The sequence below is a fragment of the Lolium rigidum genome, chromosome 5 (assembly GCF_022539505.1).
Source record: "Lolium rigidum isolate FL_2022 chromosome 5, APGP_CSIRO_Lrig_0.1, whole genome shotgun sequence".
Classification (NCBI taxonomy): Eukaryota; Viridiplantae; Streptophyta; class Magnoliopsida; order Poales; family Poaceae; genus Lolium; species Lolium rigidum.
Genome location: NC_061512.1, coordinates 47518968 through 47542545, shown reverse-complemented (window position 1 = coordinate 47542545; position 23578 = coordinate 47518968). Strand labels below are relative to the sequence as shown.

Genomic DNA, 23578 nt, shown 5'->3' with positions numbered 1-23578 from the left:
AAAGTGACATCCCAAAAATCCAAACGATCAAGAGCGCTCCGTGCTCCCTTCCTGTTGCAGCACTTGGACTCAACTGGCACTGGGCCTCTCTGAGCTGGATAACTATAATTGATAAAGTATTATAGAAAGCTTGATAACTATAATTGACCACATTACCAACAAATGTGTGGAAAAAGTATTATAGAAAGCTGAGGTGATGGAATTCTGAACTATCAAAGAAGAAATAGCCACCTTCACGTGCAGCTTGTCCAAGCAAAGAAATATTGTGCAAACTAAGAATGCTCATACTGATAGATAAATCTTGAGTGTATGCACAACCGGCACCACCACCCAGCTGTCAACATTGAGTCCCTTAATCGAGCATGGAAGACAAAATTAGGCCAAACACTAGACATAGAGTAGTTTCCCAACATCAGCAAGGAATCCAAGGTGTCAAGGTAGGCGTAGAGATCATCGACAAACACAGCTGAGAAACAAATAGAGAGTGATCAACCATTTTTAAGACTACGGGCATTCACCATGCTGAGTTCCCAAAACTGAAGCTCGCTGGCCTCGGTTCACAAATGCACACATATATGTTTCTAAGGCTGGGGGGAAATTGATCTGGAGACAACGAGAGTCAAAGCTTCTCTGAATGAGCAAGCCTTACAGGGCGGAGCACCCGACCAACAAGCTGTGCAACAAAAGGCGCAATGTCAATAAGAGGAAGGTGATATAAAAGACATACCAAGTTACTAGGATATCTCACTTTGCGTAGCAAAGCAAACTTGTGGCAACTTTGAAGCAAACATAGTACACAATAGAAAATGTAAGATGCTGACAGAAGCAAAGAAATATGAAGATCACTTCTTTGCATATTATTGGCACTGCCATCAATATGTTGTAATTTGGTTAGGGGCCCTTGAAAGAACATACATACAACCAATAACCTAAAAATCCTAATTAGACTAATTGCACATGCATGTTTACCCAGGACCATCTGGTACACTCAAGACTACTGTTCTTATTAATATGATGATTTCATTTTTTGTTGAGATCAGTATGATTCTTCAGTTAAGAATCTTACGCATAAATTCTACACTCTAAACTTCTTATAGATGTAATAGTAGTTAGATAATAACACAGCTGCACTTATGCACAGTTTTTTTTTTCATATTCACTGTACTCGCCAACTGTCCAAGAAAATAGATAAATACAAGTAACGATATATTGATATTATAAATGGAGCAAACAATAGATGAATGCTTCTACTAGCTGGCGGTATTTCATTGACATTCAAAAAGCATCATTTACCGTTTGATTACCACCTATAAATGACACTGCAAATGGTAGAAGAATTCATGTAGCTGATTTTGCACAGTTGCAGTGGAAGATAAAAACAGCATTTTAACAAGCAAGCGTCTTCCACTGAAGCGACTATTGTAGAGGGATCTCTGCTTCATAAGACTTGGTGTTACCAGAAAGTAAATGACAAAACTAGCGACAAATAGCATGCTCTGTTGAAAAGGGACCACGGTAATGCAAGCTTAAAAAAATTACAACCAAGAACTTACCATGCTGGCATGCTCCCACACATACTTTACCTCATGCCCATCTGAACTGTGGTACTAACAGTAAATCAGTCTGAATGTTGTTTCAGTGGAGGTCAAGATGAGAACCTCCAAAATTTTATCTTCTCTGGCTGTAGCTACTCCCGTTAATTAGTCCTCACTTTTGCAGTGATATTATAGAGCCTGCTATGAGCTTCATATGTCTAGATTTGTCACATAGTACATCAAAGAAAAAGCATAGATAGCTCGTTTTATGTCACAAGGTTTCAACAATCAACATAATACAAACTTAAGAAACTACAAACAACATAACTAATAAGCTGATATCCAATTCTAAATGGACCAAACAATGGTTTTTCAAGACTGCCATAAGAAAGGATCGGTATCCAAATCATGGACATCCTTAAAAATCCAGGAATTGCGGACACATCTCTGAGTTGTAAAATTAAACTGAGCACCTTCTGAAGCCCTGTTCTCCAGCTGAAGATTCCTACGTTGTTTTGCCAAGAACTCGTCACTGTAATGCTTGGAATCCACTACGAGTGTCATCAACTCTAGTACTCCCGCATTCAGTACAAAGAATGTCACAAAGTCAACTTGCGATTTGATGCCACGATATGATTCCAGGAGTATTGTCTTCAGAGGGATGTCAATGCATTTGATGAGATTCTGGTGTTTACGACGCCACAAGTTGTTTGGCTCTGACTTATTTGCCTATAAAGAAAACACAAAAATAGTAAAATCAACAACTTGGAGAACGAGTAGATCAAAAGAGTAGTCGAACTTTGAGCAAAGAATCCTCACCCGAATGTACAACTTCCACAAGCACGGAAAGCATGTATTCAAATCAATAACCGTATCCAAACTAAGAGCTTTCATCTGGACAACCAGAATTTTGACAGTGCGCACCACCATTGCCAGCTTATCGATGCGCAATCCCTTGATGGAGCATGAGACATATGACAGGTGGTTATTATTTTTCTACACAATGAAAAGTAATTGAGAAGCCTCAAGGATGGTACCTGAATAACTGTGGAGCCAAACACAAGCCTGTCGGGTTGATCAGAATCACACCAAGAAGCCTATCGTATCCAGTTTGGGCGCAGCAACTACCGACACATCCAGACTAGTTATGAAACGAAGGAGCAACCTTTCAAGGCAAGGCGCATTGTCGATGATGAGTTTGTTTAACTGAACATCGCCTCTCTGAGCATAATGATTATCAATAGCAAGGGCTATAGGGTCCGTTCGGTTCTGGAATACACTGGAACGGAATGGAACCGTTCCATTCCTAGGAGGCATTCTCGTGTTCGGTTGTCAACTGGGACGGAACCGGGGCGTTCCTCAGAGGGGAATATTCGCTCCATATCCGGAACGCACTCGTCCGGCCAAAACGGCCGGACCGAGTGGAACGGGCGCTAATATCTCTCTCTCTCTCTCTCACGCTAATCTCTCTCTCTCCCTCCACCTCCTCTCTCTCTCCCTCCGAGCTCCCCGCGGCCCTGCGCAGCCCTCCTCTGCGCTCCTCCGCGCTCCCTCTCCAGCCAGCCCGGGGCGCGGCGCGGCGACCGGAGCAGCGCCAGCGGCTAGCCATCCCGAGGCGCGGCGGCCCACGGCGTGGCGGCCCGAGGCGGACGGAGCGCCGGCCCGAGGCGGACGGAGCCAGCCCGAGCGCGGCGGCCATGCGACGCCAGCCGGAGCAGCGCCGGCGACCGGAGAAGAGCCGGCGGCCCACGGCGTGGCAGCCCGAGGCGGACGAAGCCACTCCTTCTCAGATCCCTTTAATTTCTAATCCATTTAAATTAGGCTAATTAATTGCATGTTTATATTAATTATATTTGGTTCCATTCCACGCTTTCTCAGATCAAAAAGAACACGAAAATGGGATGGGTGGGATGAGATGGAATGGAACGGAACGGAACCATTCCATTCCATTCCACCCCGTCCTGGAAACGAACAGACCCTAAGGGTACCGGAGTTGATCCGGAGGCAGCGAAAGCCCAAGGACCATGTCATCAGCAAGTACTCCAGGGCGGGACACCGGACACCCATCAATCAGTCTATGCAGCTAGTGCTCCGAGATTTTGACGTTGTAAAATCCGAGCTGCTTAAGGTGGGGGAACTGGAGGCCTTGTATGGTGGAGGTCCGGGAGGAGGAAGCCTCCGGTGTCGAGAATGCGGAGGGTGGGCGATGAACGGAAGATTTGTGCCGGCGGCAGCTTCTGCGATTCGTATAACTGGAGCTCCTTGTAGCTTGTCTAGAGTTGGGGACCGGAGCCAGGCATCCAATGTTGCGCCGGTTTGGGCGCCGAGGGGAACAGATCGGGCGCAGAAGCGGCGGGCAGGGGCCAGGTGGGAGGAAAGGATGCCCGATACGATGCCTACGACCTGATGGTGATTGTGGAGGTGGCCGTGGCCGTGGTTGCATTCGAGGCCGAGGTTAAGAGTTCTTTTGTAGTAGGGGAGTACTGAGCGTCCCCGGGGGATCAGATCCCCGATCCCCGGGTCCGTATCCGCCCGATCGAACTCAGCCGAGCGCGCATGTCCGTCAGATGAAGCGCAGCAAGAGTCAAAAAGAAAGCTACCACACGAACGAGTCTCTGTTCCTCTCACGTGGGTGGACCCCATGATCCTACACCGCTTGCACACAAAAAACATATAAAATTCCCCACCATTCCCGACCAAAAAATCAGGCGGCTCGCAGCAGCATCGCCGCCGCACTAGCAATACCGCCGTCGAGTACTCGTAGCACTGCACTTGTAGCAGCTCCGGTGCCCTTTGTAGCGACGACGACGGTGGACGGCTTGCAGCAGCTCCGGCCACTGCTTGCGCAGCCGATGGCGGCCTTCTGTAGCAACGCCGACGAACTTCCGTAGCGGCGAGGATGGCCGCATGTAGCAGTGCGGACAGCCTTTTGTAGCGGCGTGGCCGGCCATGTGTAGCAGCGCCGGCGAACTTGAGCAGCGGCCGCCGGTGAACTTGAGTAGCGGCGCGGCCGGCCGCGTGTAGCAGCGCCGGCGAACTTGAGTAGCGGCGTGGCCGGCCGCGTGTAGCAGCGCCGGCGAACTTGAGTAGCGGCGCCGGCGACCAATTGTAGCGACGCGACCGGCCGTATGTAGCAGCGTTGGCGACCAATTGTAGAGGCACGGCTGGCCGTGTGTAGCAGCGCCGGCGACTTTTTGCAGCGGCGCGGCTGGCCGTGTGTAGCAGTGCCGGCGAACTTGAGTAGCGGCGCGGCCAGCCGCGTGTAGCAGCATCGACGGCCTTATGTAGCAGCAGAGGAGAAGGAGCTCGAGCTCGGAGGAACACGTTGCCTCTGCCGGGGGAGGTGTTCCCGTGTAGTGGAGGGAGGGAGGGTGGCGGCGGGTTGAAGCCAAGAGTAGCCGGAGCAGGAGCTGGGCCTTAGCGGATTTGGATGAGATGGCTTGGGCGGCGGCGTGTGGCTTGTGGCGGCGCCGCTTGGCTTGTGCGGCGGCGGTGGGCGGTGGCGGAAAGAGCGGTGTGGAGGAGGCGGGAGGCGGCAGAGGAGGACACCGGGTGCGGAGGTGAGCGGTGCAAGGAAGAAGCCACAGTGGTGCTTCCCATCGCGATTTGGGGGAGAAATCGAGTCTGTTGTGTTGTGCGATTTGGGGAGAAGGAGGTGAGGCCGTGAGGGAGAAGATAAGGTGCGGGGCCCGCGGGACACGCGTCCATCGCTCGAGGCGGAGGATGCGAGCGACGCGTTCCCCCAGGGGAAGGCCAGCGTTTTCCTTTGTAGTACCCTCAAATAAATAACGGTCCTCTATTTTCGTCCATCTAAAGGCTAAAAAGAATTCATACCACTCACCAAAACGTGACCGGTAAAGTTCAAAAAAAAAAAAAAAACGTGACCGGTATGATACATACCTCTACTAATTTTCGTAGCAAAACAGAAAAAGGCCGAAACCGGGCCCCGGCCGAGTACACAGCCCAGGCCTAGAAAATAGGCCCCAGCCCACGTACCATCCTTTGGTAGCGTGGAAGGGGACGAGACGAGACCGGCTTGCTCTGACCCTCGTCCATTCGCACCTTGCTGTGTGGGGGCTCCATCGCCAATCTGGCGACACAGCCGCCGGCATGCTTAGCTAGATCTACACCTCGCTCTCCTTTCGCCGCCCGCTTCCCCAGCACTGAACTGTCCCGGCCTCGTGCCCTTGACCTCGGCGATGCCGTCCTCGCTCACCAAGGTGACCTAGCTCGTTACGCTGTGGAGCGGGTACCGGCGGTCATCGCGATGCGCCTTCTCCGGCAGAGGTACTACCTGGTACTCTTTGATGCTGGCCGTGGCCGCCGCCGGGTACCGCGCCGTCGCTCCGGACTTGCGAGGGTACGAGCTTTCCAACCAGCCACTAGAGGCGGAGGCGGCGTCGTACGATGACCTGCAACATGATCTCCTCGCCCTCCTGGATGCGTTCTCCGTCCCCAAGGTAGTATATCCAGCCTTGACTCTCGGATATTTTTAGGGAAACTTGTTTGTCCAGTCCCTAGGGTCAGTTCTTGATTGGGGATAAATAACGCTTGGTTGGTGTTGGTGGTGGTGTCCTGAAATCGATCACTCTGTGGATCCCATTGATCACCTCAGTTCCAAAAAAAAAATGACTGGAGTAACTAATCATGTATAAATTGCTGGATGCATGCGAGGCTTGCTCCTATTTTTCGTATTTATCTGTAGTATCAAGTTGATGATGGGTAGGAGTTTAATTGAGTTGATTTGTTTCAGGCTTGCACTTACAGAACACCGGTAGCACAAAGAATCAAAGTTGTCCTTTTGGTCCTTCCTATTTGCTGGTACCATTAGCTTCATATAATTTTACATGTTGGTGCTTCAGTTTTTATTACCAGAAATGTAGTTTAAAGTAGTTTTTTTTTTTGCTCTATTGGCTTGTTAAATTGTTTTCATTGACGCTCTGTTCATGTGTTATGGTGATGTACAATTAAAACTATGAATGTATACATCACATAATTTAAACCTCACTAGGAACAAGAATAAAGAGTAACTTCTGCAAAACTATAGTCTATCTAGGTCTCTTAATTTACAACTGAATGCTGATTTTACAAATGCAGAAGGTTAAAGATAATTGTACGCACTAAACGGTCTAAGGTATTTTTGAGGATATTACACATTTTAATTTCATGCTTCATAAGTACAACTTTCACTTTCTGTGGACCATCATATTTTATGTAAGTTGCAGCAAACTGCACACATATAGTTTTGTTGATACTGGTTCTGTTCATGCTGTTTGGTTTAAGGATGGCAATTTTACCCACGGGTATGGGTACCCGCGGGTACCGTACCCGTATGGGCAGGGTATGGGTACACTTTTATGCCCATGGGTAGTACCCATACCCTGCCCGTTAAGTCATGGGCAGGGCACGGGCATAGCCTCGTACCCGCGGGTATACCCGTACCCTGCCCATTTATTGTTAAATTCTTACGTGACACGTCTATTTCTGTTGACTTATGAGCTAGAATATGAGAATGTGATTTTTATATTATGTTAATTGTTATGTACTCAACTACCTATTATTTAGTTGAGATAATTAATTTTTAATCGAAATTGTTATCGATAAATGTAAAATTGTGATTGACTTGTGTACAATTTATCCTACCCACCGGGTACCCAATGGGTACGGGTACCCGCCGGGTATGGGTATGGGCAAAGTTTTATACCCATGGGTACGGGCATGGGTAGAAGTTTGTACCCATTGACTATACGGGTAAGGGTATGGTATTGCTCTACCCTGCCCATACCCTGCCCATTGCCACCCTTAGTTTGGTTACTAATTGATAATTAATTTTGAAATGAAAGTCCACATGTTGTCCTTTCATGATCAGCATATGTAAAGTGTCCCGATGGATGGGGCAATATCCCAAGAGCAATGGCTGCTCTTGTCAGTTTGGTTTGGTTTAAATCATGCCCTCCTGCGTCTGTGATCATTGCTGGAACATGAAGCACCAGATACAACAGTCAAGGAGATGCAATTGATGCTTTAATGGAGTCCAGCTACCCCAACTGGTAACCAAATCTTCTGCGTGTCACCAAGAAACTAGTAGTCAGATCAAGATGTATTCTTATATGTGGTACAGTTGGCAACGGTTCCAGAATTGTTATTGTTCTAATTTACTTTTACAGTGTGGTCAGCTTGGTAGCTCCATGGAGGGAGTCTTGTTGTATTTAGATAAATCCAGAGAATCCAATTATGTATTGCAGCATCATTGGGGATTCATAAACTTGGTGATGTTGGGTTGTGTTGTTATGTGTAAGTGAACTGGGGATTCTGAAAAAGAAGTATTTTCTGAACAAAATGTATGCCAGTCAGAAAAATCATTTATCTTCATGTGTCCGCACAGAGATCTTAAGAGAACTAGAAACAGGTACATAATGTAGTACTGGAAAATGGCATGTTCTTTATGAAAATCAAGCTACAATAAATCTTGCAGAGGGGCTAACAGAAACAGAAAACAGTGGAATTGAGATTAGCAGGCGTCTCACTCATTCTGCAACTGAACTTTGTCTAAGCGAGAAAGCTTCAACATAGAGCAAATAAAGATAAATGCCAAACACACACCCACAGCTTTTATCTATGCAACGAAGACTCCTCTGAAGGCCGAACAAAAGTGGTGCCATCACTAGCTCGGTTTCTATATACACCTCCTTTAGTCTGACAGGTGCAAATGTTCACTGGAGACAATGCTCTCTTTCTCAGCCTATCAGTTGATACCTTTTCCTCAAATCAGATAGCACCTGGTATATGTGTAAACAAAAGAGTAAATAATATGTACAGTATACCAGAAATAATATTGGCTTTGTACAAATAGCTCTGTACATACTGTACACAGCAAGTGAATAACTTGTTTACAGCATGCGCCTTGTCCCAGGCGCCCAGCCATGTCATCAACCAAAGACATAGAAGCATATGTCTTGGCGGGAAATGCACTTTGGCTCATAGGAGCATATGCTTCCATTATGTGAATCCACATTTTAAAGTGTCAAAAAATTCTAAACTAAATTTTTATATGTACATCTAGACATTTTATGTTAGTACACAAGTTTTCAAAAAAAAAAAAAAAAATTTGTGACTCCTGTAAAAAAGACAAGTTTTGATGCTATAACACGACTACGTACAGGATATTTTTTTGTCTTTTTTGTACACGCCATATAAAATATTGTTTCTCCACGAAAATTTGTGCAATAACATAGAATGTCAAGATGTACACCAACAAATTTATATCAGAATTTTTTAACATTTTTAAAATTATTTTTTAATTATTTTATATAATGAGAGCATTTGCTCCTATGAGCCAAATTGCCACCTCATGTCTTGGCAATGCATCTTCTTTCTTCTCAGAAGTAGGAATTGACTGGCACTAGCAAAAGAACCAATGGGAGGATAAATGAGACAGACAGTTTTGGGGATGCATTTGGCAGCCATGGGTATGCATCTGGAGGCGGCATGACACACTTATCACCACTGAAGTAAAGGCCCATCCTGCCTGCAAGGTGAATGTTGATGGGTCCTTCCGGAACAGAAGCTCAGGCTGAACATATCCATCAGGTCCAGCAGTCATGAGAAAATCATTGTAGTGCTTGATGCCCCATAACAACACTGTGCCATCTGCAACAAGAAGATTTGTCAACAGCCAAAAAACATTCACACAAAGAATGTCCAGTGTTCAGGGATGAAGTGCTCACTCGTAACTTCATAAGTCCATAGGGGTTCAGAGCTCTGTAGTTGAAGCTGGCAATGCTTGTCAAGCTGTTGAAATTAGGGTGCTCAGCCGAATCAACAAAAGCAACAATATCATATTCAGGTGCAATTCATGGCATCAAGATACCACAAGGCTAAGGCTTTAATTTTGATAACTTCATCAAATGAGTATGAACACAATAATTCAGTAGCAGATAAATTTGATGAACAGATTTTCAGACTTGATAAAGGAGGTCAACAATACCATATGGTAATCGCTGGATTACCAAGGTTTCTACAGTAATGGCGGAGCTTCTTAGCCAGTTATGCACAATTTATTGTTTTACAGGAGCAGAGATAATACCGAATAGACAATGCTAGATAAACTGAAATTTTGCAGAGTGTCTATAAAAATTCCAGCCATACACAGTGAATTTTAGTTTTCCTCCAATCACTGATATCTAAACTAAGGACTTAACATAGTTGGACAAAGTTTTCAGATATGAAAGTTATCATGCTCATTCCTCAGTTTTACATTTTTCTTCAAGTACCAGGTACTAGAAAAATGGTTTAATGCAACATTCTGGGCGTCCATGAAGGGAGGCCAGGGATGTTGTCGGGGCTTATTTCCAGAACATAGCTCCCCCCAGGCTACACCCCAACAGGTCCGTGTTTGTGCTCTAAAGAATTTATAGAAGATAAGTGATGTACAAGTCTTATCTGCATCTAACATGGAAGAAAGGAAGTGCCTGTCCTATCAATGCTTCGGGGTCGACGTACCTGGCAGCGAGATTGGTGGCGGCGTATCTCGCCGGCGACGCAGGACCAGCCGGATCTGCTGGCGGCGGCGGTAGCCCGCGACGCAGAAAAGGACGGAGTTCGTGTCGGCGTCGCTCGCCGGCGATGCAAGATCAGGCCGACCCGGGGGCGGCGGCGATTGCCCTCGACACACACGGGGTCTCGATGTGGCGGCGGCGTTTCTCATGTACTAGATTTAGATGTGCGCCTTGGCGCACGATCCCGTAAAAAATATGCCAATGTTCATTTTGTATATTCTTAGGTTTTACTGGAAGCAATTAAGTTGCAAATCTCCATAACTGCTGAAGCTCATACTCTTTGTTATGAGACGCAATTAGGAAAGGCGCACAGCCTCAACTTTTGCATTAATAAACATTTTTGTAAAGCACTTTATAGCATGCTGAGAGAACCAGGTAATCTTAACAAAACATGTGCATCACGCATACATAAATGATATTTTAGCACATGGTAAATCACTATGTTAAGCATACAAATCGATGTAGAGAATGTAGGGAAATATATCACATATGACAGAAAAAATGCATCCACGGGGCTCCACTTTGTACCAAACGACCATAAAAGGAATAACAAATATTATTTAGTCCATAGAATGTTAAGAACATAAAAGATACATCCATGAGAAGTAAGACTCCTGGAAAAAGAAAAGCTAGAAGCAGAGGCTGATATCATGTTGAGCCTGAAACAAACAGCTATGCTGACATTATCACAACTATATGGACAGAGAAATGAATTGGCATATGCTTGGTAACATTATAAGAAAGCACATCTGGCAAATTGAATGTGGCAATGGTAGTAACAGAGATATTGATGACCTTGCTGGCTGCCATATAACTCCAACCTGTTAATAGAAGAGCAAAATAGAGTAAAGTTTCAAATACCATGTAATTACATGGCTACACTCCTACAACCATGGAAAATATATGAAAGTTGTAAATCTCCTGCCAAAGAGAAAACAAATCATTACACACTAAATATTATCTTTCGTTTCAATTTTGTGGTATTATGAGGAAAACCAAGTGATGCAGAAGAAGAGAGAGTCGGACTAAAGTTGAAAAAGAACATGTCTAGATGATGCTGCCTCATAGTTGATGCACAAAAGGAGAGTCTAACAATGTCTACATTGCAACTACGTGGGTACATTGACATTTTGTAAACGGTTTGTACTATTTGGATTAAGATCCTCGAAGGATAACCCAATTTTCTAGCAATAACGGCTGTCTAAATCAGCACTAACAACAATCACATTTAAAAGCAACAACAAATTGTAACTAAGAACTACGGCCTTGATGATAGGCAGTTCACCACCTTAAAAGCAAGAATACCATAAATTCAATCCATCTACCATGAAAAAGTACTGGATGCGAACAAAAGATAATCACATCCTTAAAGATCTTGACCAACGATAAAATAAAACTGAGATAAAAGTTCAATCACCTCACTCCTTTGCCAATCTTTAGTCCATGTCCAAAGAGCTATATCGTGACTTGTCCACAACACATCAAAAGTTGTTTATACTGAAACTGCAGGGATCATATATATTGAACATAAATTATTTAAGAGAGGGCACAAGCCAAAGCCCGTCACTGTAACCCAGAAAACACTCGAGTTCTTAATAGAACTTCGGATCATAAACAAATTCTTCTGATGTACAACCATACAACACGATCACCCACACCATGACCAAGACATGCCTGATTGCTTCAAGCAGAGTGCAGGCCAAACTTATCAGCCATGTTAGATCCTAAAACATTCATTAATTGTCCTCGGGAAAACATCCATTTACTCACTTATTTAAAAAAAATCAATAAATATTCATTTATGTGTTGTTCTTATTTTCTTCAGCAAGCATTCATTTACTCAAAATATTGGTACTCTAGAGCATGGCAATGACAAAATAATAATTAAGCTGGATTGCCTTATGTCTATAACCTGGAAATATGATAAAATATTATGTTCATGTTAACCCATGGTTCTGAAAAATGGCATGAAAATCGAATGTCCCAATAAATATAACATAGCAGTACAATATATATTGTCCACTGGAAGATAGAACATGATTGCTGTGTGATTTATCACATAAAATGAAAAATAGTATTACCCATCACTTCATTAATTATGAAAACTTAAGTGAAAATAAGAATGCATATAACATTGTTTACCTTTTACAATTAAATAACCGGTGAAAGGGGTGCCACTCACAGGAAGACAAAAAACATCGCCCTCACCAATTAATTTCAAGTTTGTATTTGGGATTTTAATCCTTTTGTAAAACAAAGATTGTAGTCTATGTAAGATTGTACCTATACATGGCAAGTTATTTCCTAAAATTCTAGTATTTTCAAAGAAATAAAACAAATATTTTTTATTCCAATTGTTCTTTCATTTCTTGAATCATTGGAATAAACATAGCTGGTACAAAATATAATAATATTACCATGTATACTCACATTTTATTCCCTTATGGGCATTTCCTCAAACAACTCGTCGCTGCTTAAGAGCATCACGTATGTTCATCTCTTATTGATCATTTCATCAAAAGAAGTGTATTGGCCATTAAATAGTCATAACCAGAAGAGCTTTGCACATTGTAACCTCAGCTCCTTATCCTCTACTTGGACTATCTAGGGTGAGAGGCATGGATGCAGAGTGAGTTGACAGCAAGAGTGTGGCAGTGATTAGAGGATACCTCAAAAAAAAATGTTCAATCAGAAAGACCACAGTGTCATTCAATCTATAGGTTCATCTTGGCTTCCGGATCAATCATCACACTAGTATCTTTCTCTGAGTACTCCTAGGTCAAGCACGAAAGTTAAACAGAAAATAAAATACAAAACGGGTAAATGGGAAAGTCGCGACACATGACCAAATTTTCCATTGTAAATTAAAATGACTGATCATTCAGAAGCTCATCACCACAGGCACATCAAAATCTCGCAGCATTCATCCCAGCTAGACATACATCTACTGAGGCATCCGCAAGATGAGGCAAGCGATCACAGGAAGAATATAAAATGCATTGGAATATGTATATCCGTGAATTTGAGTTAGTGAGTAGATCATTTGGCATAAATTCATCTAGATCAAGCATGTAAAGTCAGAATGAATGTAAGTTAAGCACTTTGTTAAAAAACCATGCCGGTGGAAGAAAGATTCTTCAAGCTCAAGCAGTCGCACGCCCTACAGAACATGATTAGTCGCCAAACCGTTATATTTTCTAGTGCTAGAAAAAATAAAAGAGAAAATATCATCTCAATCGCAATGTAAAGCATGCAACTTGCCTGTCCATAGATCGCCCATTTACTGAAAATGTGTTAACAAATATGTAAGATGAGACCAGAATCTATAACTGGAAGTAAGTTTCAGATGATAAACTTGCTCCCAGATCCCCAAACAATGAAAAATGAATACAAAGGAAAGATAATTAAGAACAAAACATGTAACTTGTATGTAGTATCATATAGCAAACTTCCTGCCCAACTCTGAATACAACGCTGCAAAATGATATATCCTTATTAGAAATCCAAAATCTAGGATCATAGTACGAAATGAAACATCATAAGCATATGATTAGGAGGGCAAGTCATCACCAAAAGTAAAACTTAAATAACATTATTTCTTTTGAATTACATATATTGTGTATTTACTATAATTGGGCGAAGAAGGAACTGCACGAAATGAAATAAACCATATAGATAATTGATAGCTATAAAGTCCCATCAAATTGACAAAGATCAGAACTAAAACAATTTGATACCAGTTTTTTCTGGTTTAAGACCAACCACTGCTAAATACGGCACATGATTAATATTTTTTTTAAAAATATACATATTTATCTTGCATATGCAAATTTATTCCAAAGAGAAATGCCCTTAAAGTGAAGCACATATCTTGTAGAAGCTTCTAACAACAGTACCATTTTATTAACAGAACACATTGATACCAGGCACTTGGTAATTTGCACGCTATCTAGCAGCTGAGCCTCAATTTAATTCGTAGCAACCTCACAATATGGATATAAAAAATCGTTCTATATTTCATTAGCTATGCCCACTCCAAATGGGAGTATAGAGCGCTTCAATGGACAAACGTAAAACCTAAGTGCACGTAGAAGAGTAGGCTAAAAGAAATGGTACCTAGTGAGGTATTAGGAAGGGATGGCGATAGTGTACCTCAAGCATCTTCACAATTTATGCTGTGGAGAAAAATGGAAAGCTATGCGTAAGTTATTTATAAAAGAAAGCAGGGACATGAACATGCAAATAAAGTTGATTATAAAAAGAACATATAAACAACTAAAGAATGTCATTATATACTTGCCCAGGAGACTATATTTTTAATAGAGTATGTTTTCAACAAATTCACGTTTCTATCAGAATAAAGGGATCACACTATTATAAATACAACCAAACTAAAATAGTAAGCACCACTTCCTATAAAACAGACTATAATCCAGTTAAACCTTCCTTCGGAACCTATTAGTAACATCTAGCTCATATTTGGTGCTAGCTGGTTCCAAATAAATTTGCGCATGCCCTACTACACGTTTCATCATGTTGTTCGATAGCTCAATGGGTGTGAAATGAACATGGACAGGAGAAAACACATATGTAGCCCATTAATTGTTTTCTCTAGATGATATTTTGATATCTATAAAGCCATGATAAAAAAATCATCTTGAGTAGCATAAAATTTTACTCAGGGCTGGAGAGAAGCAGCTAATAGGCGCTGGAGAATGTTAATCAGTACACGGCGACGCAAGCCACCACTGACCATTGCAATACCATGCTCACAGACTGCCTTGCCACATCGCACAATAAGGATGGAGAAACATCCTCTTTAGGACTTGAAATAATATGTTCACAACAGGAATCATGAATATCGAAAATGGACATTCTTCAAGGAGGAAGAGAGGGATCTTAGAAATGAGAAACTAATCTATCACGTCCAAGTCAAATGGTAGAAATAACAGCAACTTAAAGCTGATACTCATTCTCAAAAAAATTGGAAACAAACAAACACACTTATCTGTAGAAAATGAGAAATTAATGTACCACTTATTATGAAAACAATTTTTCAGCAAACTACGGTAACAATGTATATGGAAATTAACCTCATTGCACTAACACAAGAATTTGGATATTAGCTCCCAACCAAGATCTATGATATTGGCCAGCCATTAGAAATCATTTGAAAAAGAGGCTATTGGAATTTTTGTTCTCTTGCAGGGAAAGTATATAAGGCCTAAGATATATATCCCCTGATGCACTTGTGATTGCTTCACATACAACATCTTTGACGAATCACTTACATCTACAGATGGAAATATATTGGCATCCCTCAAGGCAAATATGCTCTCTTGCAACCGGAGATTCACCATCAATATCATCAATAAGAATCTCGCTACAGATTAGAGTATATACTATAAAAGAATCAAAGCTAGACAGATGCAACATGAGAATTCTAAACAGACGCTACAAAAAATACATGTTCAGTATAATGCAGAGATCACTTGAATATAATCACAGTAAAGAATTGGCATACAGAGGAACAAGTCTAGGCAGGGAGTGACAGATCACCTTGTTCCTCTTCGCAAAAATCATCCGTAATTAGAGCTGCACCATCTCCCTTCAAATTATCGTCTTCATTATAAGATTTGGACTGTCAATAAGAAACACTTGTTCCATTTCTCTGTAGTGCTCCATTTGGCACTTTCAGTGTTGGTAAGGCGTACATGCTGCAAACTGATCCACCAAATAATTTATCTGCCTCCAAATGATAACGCCACTGAGCACTCGCACTGCATCGACAATTATGTTTCCCTGTCATACAGAGTCATCGAAACTAAAGGAGGTTGATATCGATCAAATAGAGTGTTTGTTCGAAAGAGAACCTTATGCCACCATGCCCTCCCACACATTCTCCAATAGCTAGCACACTGTTGGCTCCAGGTTGCACGCCCAACCTGGTGAACCTTGTAGCAGATGAGATCTTGGCGCGTAGGTCCAAAAAGGTTTACACAATAGTTGAAGTGGCAAAATCTCTAGCAAATCGAAACTGCACATCACAAAGATATTGCAATTAAAGAATTATGGCACATCAATATGTTAGAGAAGTAAGCCCACAAAAACTTCAAAATATAATTACCCGGACATCTTCTCGGTGCCCTCGTTGGCCAAGACATTGATAAGTTGTAGGCAGACTTTTTTTGCTTCAAATTTATTGTGCTTCACATGACTAGCTGAGTCAAACATAAAGGACAACATATTTATTGTTAATGAAAAGGGATAGAAGTATAAATCTCTCTCCTTAACATCCAGTACCCTAGTTACAAGATTGCAAATAGCTAGATGGAGCATAAATATACACTAATCTTACCTAGGATTTTTACCAAACACCTTCTAAGCGTAGATAAATGGATCTGCACAATCTGAGATGAGGTGTTCCAGAGATTAAATCAAAGAGGAGGAGTTGGGCTCCACTTTTACCTCAACCTCGAGGAGGGAGAGGAGCAGCTGAACCACACGGTCAGAGCAGCGCCGGGCGACCAGAAGCATCGGTCACTGCTCAACACGGAGTAGAGGATGGGGGCCGGAGCCGCGCCGGCAACCAGATGCAGCAGCCGCCGCTCACCACGGAGTCGAGGATGCGTCTGCAGGGGTCAACCAGCTCGTGAGCCCGCCTCCGTCTCAACATCTTGTCCTGGCTTCTCACATGCGTCAATCGTTCGCCTCATGGCATCCTGTTGTTGCTCGCCCGACGGGGCAGCCTCCGGCAGTAGAGCCTGTGGAGGAGGACGACCGACGCTGCTCTGACCGCCCGCCCCAGCCATCTCCGCCGTCCGACGACACGCGGTTGCCGCCCGCCCAAGAGGAGCTCGCCGTCCCTGCCCTAGAGGAGGAGCTTCCTGGGCTGGTGGCCGGCTGCCATTGGAAGAAGATTGGGGGAGGATGAGCGGGAGGATTGGAGGAGGAGGCGCTGCAGGGGATTGTGGAGGAGGAGGGGGCGACGGGATTGGGAGCTGGCGGCGGCGGCGGCGGCGATGGGAGGGGCGCGAGGGGGAGAGGAGGACGTACGAGGCAGGTGAGAGCGGAGCGAACGGGCCGCGTGGGCTTTCACACGACCCGTGGATAAAACGCGGGTTCGTGGGAGGGCCGCGCGCCTTTACGAAATCGACGGCTGAGATCGCGCCACGTCAGCTCGATCTGACGGTCGAAAATCCAAAGCGCTGTGAGGCCCCCTATGGGGGGTCGCGGCGTCGCGTGCTCTGCCTTGATCACTTGTCCAACTGTTGGGCCGGCCGAATATAATTAATTTTAGTTTTTTCCCATTATCAATGTCTTGTTGGGCTGATGGGCCTAATTTAAATCGGTTAATCCTGACCATTGCTTAAATCATACCTCTCCTCCTCCCAAGAGTGGTAAAAGGTACCGTAAAAGAAGCCGAGGTGGTTAAGGGGGGCAGAGCGCCAGAGGTGTCGCCACCGGGAGGCGAGGATCTGGGTGCGGGCGCCGTCTTCCGTGGGGAGGAGGGAGATGATTTCCCCGAGAACGGCGTCGCGGAGGGCGCTGATGTGGTCGACGCCTCCTCCGCCATCTTCACCCGCTCCGGGCGGCGGACGGCGAGTGGCCCTTCTCCCCGTCGCCCTAGGTTTTGGGCCGCGCGCTCCGGCCGCCGCCGATTTCCTCTTCCTGGATCGAGCACTGGCCGCATCCATCTTCTTGTCCGGCTGGCGAAGGAAATGGACACAGATTCACACACACGAAGAACAAGCGACGAAGCTAGAGGAGTGACACTGACGGGAGCAAGTGAGGAGTATTTCTAGGCTCGTTGATTGGGGATATTTCTAGTCCTCTAAATTTTACGCCGCACATTCGATCCCCAATAACTTAGATGACAAACTTTTTGTGTTTTGCAAATCAACCATATAAACCAAACTATCGATATCACAAACCAAAGTAAATGTAATAAATTCATTATTACAAACTAAATAATAAAGGTAATAAATTGTTTCAAATCAAACAAGTGACAAAAACATAACTACTCGCCAATGCTCCGTCGTAAACCTCGTCGGGCCGAGGACTACGGCGGTTGTTGTCAGCCGATTTTGGTCCGCAACGGTCGGTCTACACCTCCCCCATGCTTCGATGGCCCTTTTCCCAAAAGAGTGACCTCGCCGCTGCCGGAGTCGACCTTAAATCGACGGCGGTATCCCGGCTCGATGCGGCCGCTCTTGGAACCATCACGTGGGATGAGCTAGCTTACGCCATGTAGCAAATCTGCTTACACATGCATGATCCCCGTGAGTGCCATCATGGGTCGATCAAGCGTGCGCTCCAGTACATTCGCGACACCGTCGACATGAGGCTTCACGTTCCCGCTTCACCTCAGCTGGATCTCGAGTCTACACCCACGTGGACTGGGCAGGATGCACTGACACCCGGCGATCGACCTAGGGGTACTGTGTCTATCTTGGCGATGCTCTGGTTTCCTAGTCGTCTAAACGCCAGTCCACGGTCTCTCGTTCCAGCGCCGAGGCCGAGTATCGTGGAGTTGCCAATGCCATCACTGAATGCATATGGCTCCAGCAACTCCTCGGCGACGCTTCCAAGAGAAGCGCAACATCGAGCTCGCGCGCTTGGCCGGCAACGATGCCAGCCGCTTCAACCGTGTTGGCCGGCGGGACTGGTGGCAAGGACGCGACGTTGACACGACGCTGGCCGAGTACGGCTTCAGGCCGCGCATCCACGGCGTCAACCCCACACGTGTGCCTCTCTTCTAACCGCAAGCGCAATGCATGGCGTCGGAGGCGCCGCCGCTCTAGAGGCCGCGAAAACAGCATCGAGCAACTGACGCTCCAGCTCGTCGGCCGCAGGTGATCGTGATATGTATCAAACGTATCTATTATTTTTGATGATCCATGCTTGTTTTACACCAATTTATATATGTTTTGCTCATGCTTCGTTGCACTTTTATACATTTTCTGGCACTAACCTATTAACAAGATGCCACAGTGTCAGTTCCATGTTTTCTGCTATTTTGTATTTCAGAAAAGTTGTACAAGAAATATTTTCGAATTGGACGAAACAAAAGCCGAAGTCAATATTTTACCGTAACGAAGACATAATTCAGAGGGGAGACAAAGAAAGGCCACGGGGCGGCCAGACCAACCCTAGGCGCGGCCTAGGTGTGGCCCGCGCCTAGGGGTGGTGTGGGCCCTCGTGGCCTCCACCGATCATGCCCTTCCGCCTATTTATTCACAATCTCAGGAAAACCCTGAACACCCGAGCCTCCATCCACGAAAATTTCCGTCGCGACAGCCATCGCAGACCCTAGCTCGGGAGGGTTCTGAAGCTCTTCCTGGCACCCTGCCGAAAGGGGAGATCATCGCCGGAGGCATCTACATCACCATGCCCGCCTCCGAAGTGCTACGTGAGTAGTTCATCCCAGGACTATGGGTCCATAGTAGTAGCTAGATAGTTGTCTTCTCCAATTTGTGCCTCATATTTAGATCTTGTGAGCTGCCCTACATGATCAAGATCATCCTTATGTAATGCTACATGTTGTGTTTGCTGGGATCCGATGAATATTGAATACTATGTTGAGATCGATTATATATTCTTGTCATATGTTATTTGTGATCGTGTATGCTCTCCATTGCTAGTAGATACTCTGGCCAAGTGGATGCTTGTACTCCAAGAGGGAGTATTTATGCTTGATAGTAGGTTTATGCCTCTAGTTTTCTAGAAGAGTGACAATAACTTCTAAGATTGTAGATGTGTTTTTGCTGCTAGGGAGAAAACAACAATATTTTATCCAAGGGTAATTCTATTGTTTACAGATGACGCGTGAAGCACACGTCCGTTGGGAACCCCAAGAGGAAGGTGCGATGCATACAGCGGCAAGTTTTCCCTCAGTAAGAAACCAAGGTTATCGAACCAGTAGGAGATGAAGGCCACGTGAAGGTTGTTGGTGAAGGAGTGTAGTGCGGCGCAACACCAGGGATTCCGGCGCCAACATGAAACATGCACAACACAATCAAAATACTTTGCCCCAACTTAACAATGAGGTTGTCAATCTCACCGGCTTGCTGTAAACAAAGGATTAAACGTATGGTGTGGAGAGTGATGTTTGCTTGCAAAGAACAACAGAGAACAATGATTGCAGTAGATTGTATTTCATATGTAAAAGAATGGACCGGGGTCCACAGTTCACTAGTGGTGTCTCTCCAATAAGATAAATAACATGTTGGGTGAACAAATTACAGTTGGGCAATTGACAAATAGAGAGGGTATAACAATGCACATACATATCATGATGACTACTATGAGATTTACTTAGGGCATTACGACAAAGAACATAGACCGCTATCCAAGCATGCATCTATGCCTAAAAGTCCACCTTCGGGTTAGCATCCGCACCCCTTCCAAGTATTAAGTTGCAAACAACGAGACAATTGCATTAAGTACCGTGCGTAATGTAAACAATACAAATATCCTTAGACAAAGCATTGATGTTTTATCCCTAGTGGCAACAAGACATCCGCAACCTTAGGGGTTGTTGTCACTCCCCGCATTCAATGGAGACATGAACCCACTATCGAGCATAAATACTCCCTCTTGGAGTCACAAGTATCAACTTGGCCAGAGCCTCTACTAGCAACAGAGAGCATGCAAGATCATAAACAACACATATACGATAGATCGATAATCAACTTGACATAGTATTCCATATTCATCGGATCCCAACAAACACAACATGTAGCATTACAAATAGATGATCTTGATCATGATAGGCAGCTCACAAGATCTAAACATGATGGCACAATACAAGATCTTGATCATGATAGGCAGCTCACAGGGTGCCGGAGGCGATCTTCGAACCCCCGAGATGGGGTTGACGGTGGCGGCGTCTCCGGAACTTTTCTCGTATCGTGGCTCTCGGTACTGGGGTTTTTGCGACGGAAGGATTATATAGGCGAAGGGGCAGAGTCGGGGGACGCCCGAGGGGCCCACCACATATGGCGGCGCGGCCAGGGGTGGGGCCGCGCCCCCCCTATGGTGTGACCTCCTCGTGGCTCCTCTTCGTCTCCTCTTCGGTGTTCTGGAAGGCTCCGTGGAAAATAAGACCGTGGGCTTTTGTTTCGTCCAATTCCGAGAATATTTCCTATGTAGGATTTCTGAAACCAAAAACAGCAAAAAACAGGAACTAGCGCTTCGGCATCTTGTTAATAGGTTAGTACCGGAAAATGCATCAAAATGATGTAAAGTGTATGTAAAACATGTGAGTATTGTCATAAAACTAGCATGGAACATAAGAAATTATAGATACGTTTGAGACGTATCAAGCATCCCCAAGCTTAGTTCCTACTCGCCCTCGATTAGGTAAACGATAACAAGGATAATTTCTGAAGTGACATGCTACTATCATAATCTTGATCAATACTATTGTAAAGCATGAGATGAATGAAGTGATTCAAAGCAATGGTCTATAGTTTGTTAACAAATAGATAATGACTAAACAATCGAATCATATAGCAAATACTTTTCATGAATAGTACTTTCAAGACAAGCATCAACAAGTCTTGCATAAGAGTTAACTCATAAAGCAATAGATTCTTAATAAGAGGTTTTGAAGCAACACAAAGGAAGAAGTAGGTAAACTGACTCAACATAAAGTAAAAGAAAGGCCCTTCGCAGAGGGAAGCAGGAATTACTCATGTGCTAGAGCTTTTTATTTTAAAACATGGAAACAATTTTGTCAATGGTAGTAATAATTCATATGTGTTATGCATAAAACCTCCTATAAGTTGCAAGCCTCATGCATCGAATACTAATAGTGCCCGCTCCTTGTCCTAATTAGCTCGGATTTCCATGGATTATCATTGCATTACATATGTTTCAACCAAGTGTCACAAAGGGGTACCTCTATGCCACCTGTACAAAGGTCCAAGGAGATAGATCGCATTTGATTTCTCAATTTGATAGATCTCAACTTGAGGACATCCATACCGGGACAACATAGAAAACAGATAATGGACTCCTCTTTTATGCTTTAAGCATTCAACAACGGATAATATTCTCATAAGAGATTTGAGAATTAATGTCCAAGCTGAAACTTCCACCATGATACATGGCTTTGGTTGGCGGCCAAATGTTCTTCTCTAACAATATGCATACTCAAACCATTTAACTCATGGCAAATCTCCCTTACTTCAGACAAGACGAACATGCATAGCAACTCACATGATATTCAACAAAGGTGTAACAGGTTGATGGCGTCCCCAGAAACATGGTTACCGCTCAACAAGCAACTTATAAGAACTAAGATACATAAGCAACATATTCATTACCACAATAGTTTTTAGGCTACTTTCCCATGAGCTATGTATTGCAAAGACAAGGAATGAATTTTTTTTAAAGGTAGCACGCAAGCAATTTACTTTGGAATGGCAGAAAAATACCACATAGTAGGCAGTTATGGTGGACACAAATGGCATAAATTTTGGCTCAAGGTTTTGGATACACGAGAAGCATTCCCTCTCAGTACAAGGCTTTGGCTAGCAAGGTTGTTTGAAGCAAACACAAGTATGAACCGGTACAGCAAAACTTACATAAGAACATATTGAAAGCATTATAAGACTCTACACTGTCTTCCTTGTGGCTCAAACACTTTTACCAGAAAATATCTAGACTTTATAGAGACCAATCATGCAAACCAAATTTCAACAAGCTCTACGGTAGTTCTCCACTAATAGGTTTAAACTACATGATGCAAGAGCTTAAACATGATCTACTTGAGAGCTCAAAACAATTGCCAAGTATCAAATTATTCAAGACAATATACCAATTACCACATGAAGCATTTTCTGTTTCCAACCAAATAGCAATAAATGAAGCGGCTTTCAACTTTCGCCATGAACATTAAAAGTAAAACTAACAACACCAGTGTTCAATATGAAAAATCGAAGCGTGTCTTTCTCCCACACAAGGAATGCTAGGATCCGAATTTATTCAAACACAAACAAAAATAAAACACACAGACGCTCCAAGTAAAGCACATAAGATGTGACGGAATAAAAATATAGTTTCACTAGAGGTGACCTGATAAGTTGTTGATGAAGAAGGGATGCCTTGGGCATCCCCAAGCTTAGATGTTTGAGTCTTCTTGAAATATGCAGGGATGAACCACGGGGGCATCCCCAAGCTTAGACTTTTCACTCTTCTTGATCATATTATATCATCCTCCTCTCTTGATCCTTGAAACTTCCTTCACACCAGACTGAAAACAATCTCATTAGAGGGTTAGTGCATAATCAAAAATTCACATGTTCAGCGAGGACACAATCATTCCCAACACTTCTGGACATTACCCAAGGCTACTGAAAGTTAATGGAGCAAAGAATTCCACTCAACACAGTAAAAGAGGCAATGTGAAATAAAAGGCAGAATATGTCAAAACAGAACAGTCCGTAAAGACGAAATTTTTCGAGGCACTTAACATGC

General features: G+C 43.9%; 2 long non-coding RNA genes across 4 annotated transcripts; both read right to left on the bottom strand.

Annotated features, from left to right (window-relative positions):
• Positions 1-8896: 8896 nt before the first annotated feature.
• Positions 8897-10141, bottom strand: LOC124651977. The gene is made up of 3 exons (XR_006987536.1): positions 10038-10141; positions 9263-9326; positions 8897-9185 (listed from the first exon to the last, which is right to left on the bottom strand). It is a non-coding gene; the product is annotated as an uncharacterized LOC124651977 (long non-coding RNA).
• A 3051-nt stretch (positions 10142-13192) lies between these two features.
• LOC124651976 lies at positions 13193-16871 on the bottom strand. 3 transcript variants are annotated; one of them, XR_006987535.1, is made up of 5 exons: positions 16452-16871; positions 16221-16314; positions 15967-16130; positions 15653-15873; positions 13193-14869 (listed from the first exon to the last, which is right to left on the bottom strand). It is a non-coding gene; the product is annotated as an uncharacterized LOC124651976 (long non-coding RNA). The 3 variants fall into 3 exon arrangements; XR_006987533.1 differs by having other exon boundaries at positions 16221-16871; XR_006987534.1 differs by having other exon boundaries at positions 13193-14268; positions 16221-16871.
• Positions 16872-23578: the final 6707 nt, after the last annotated feature.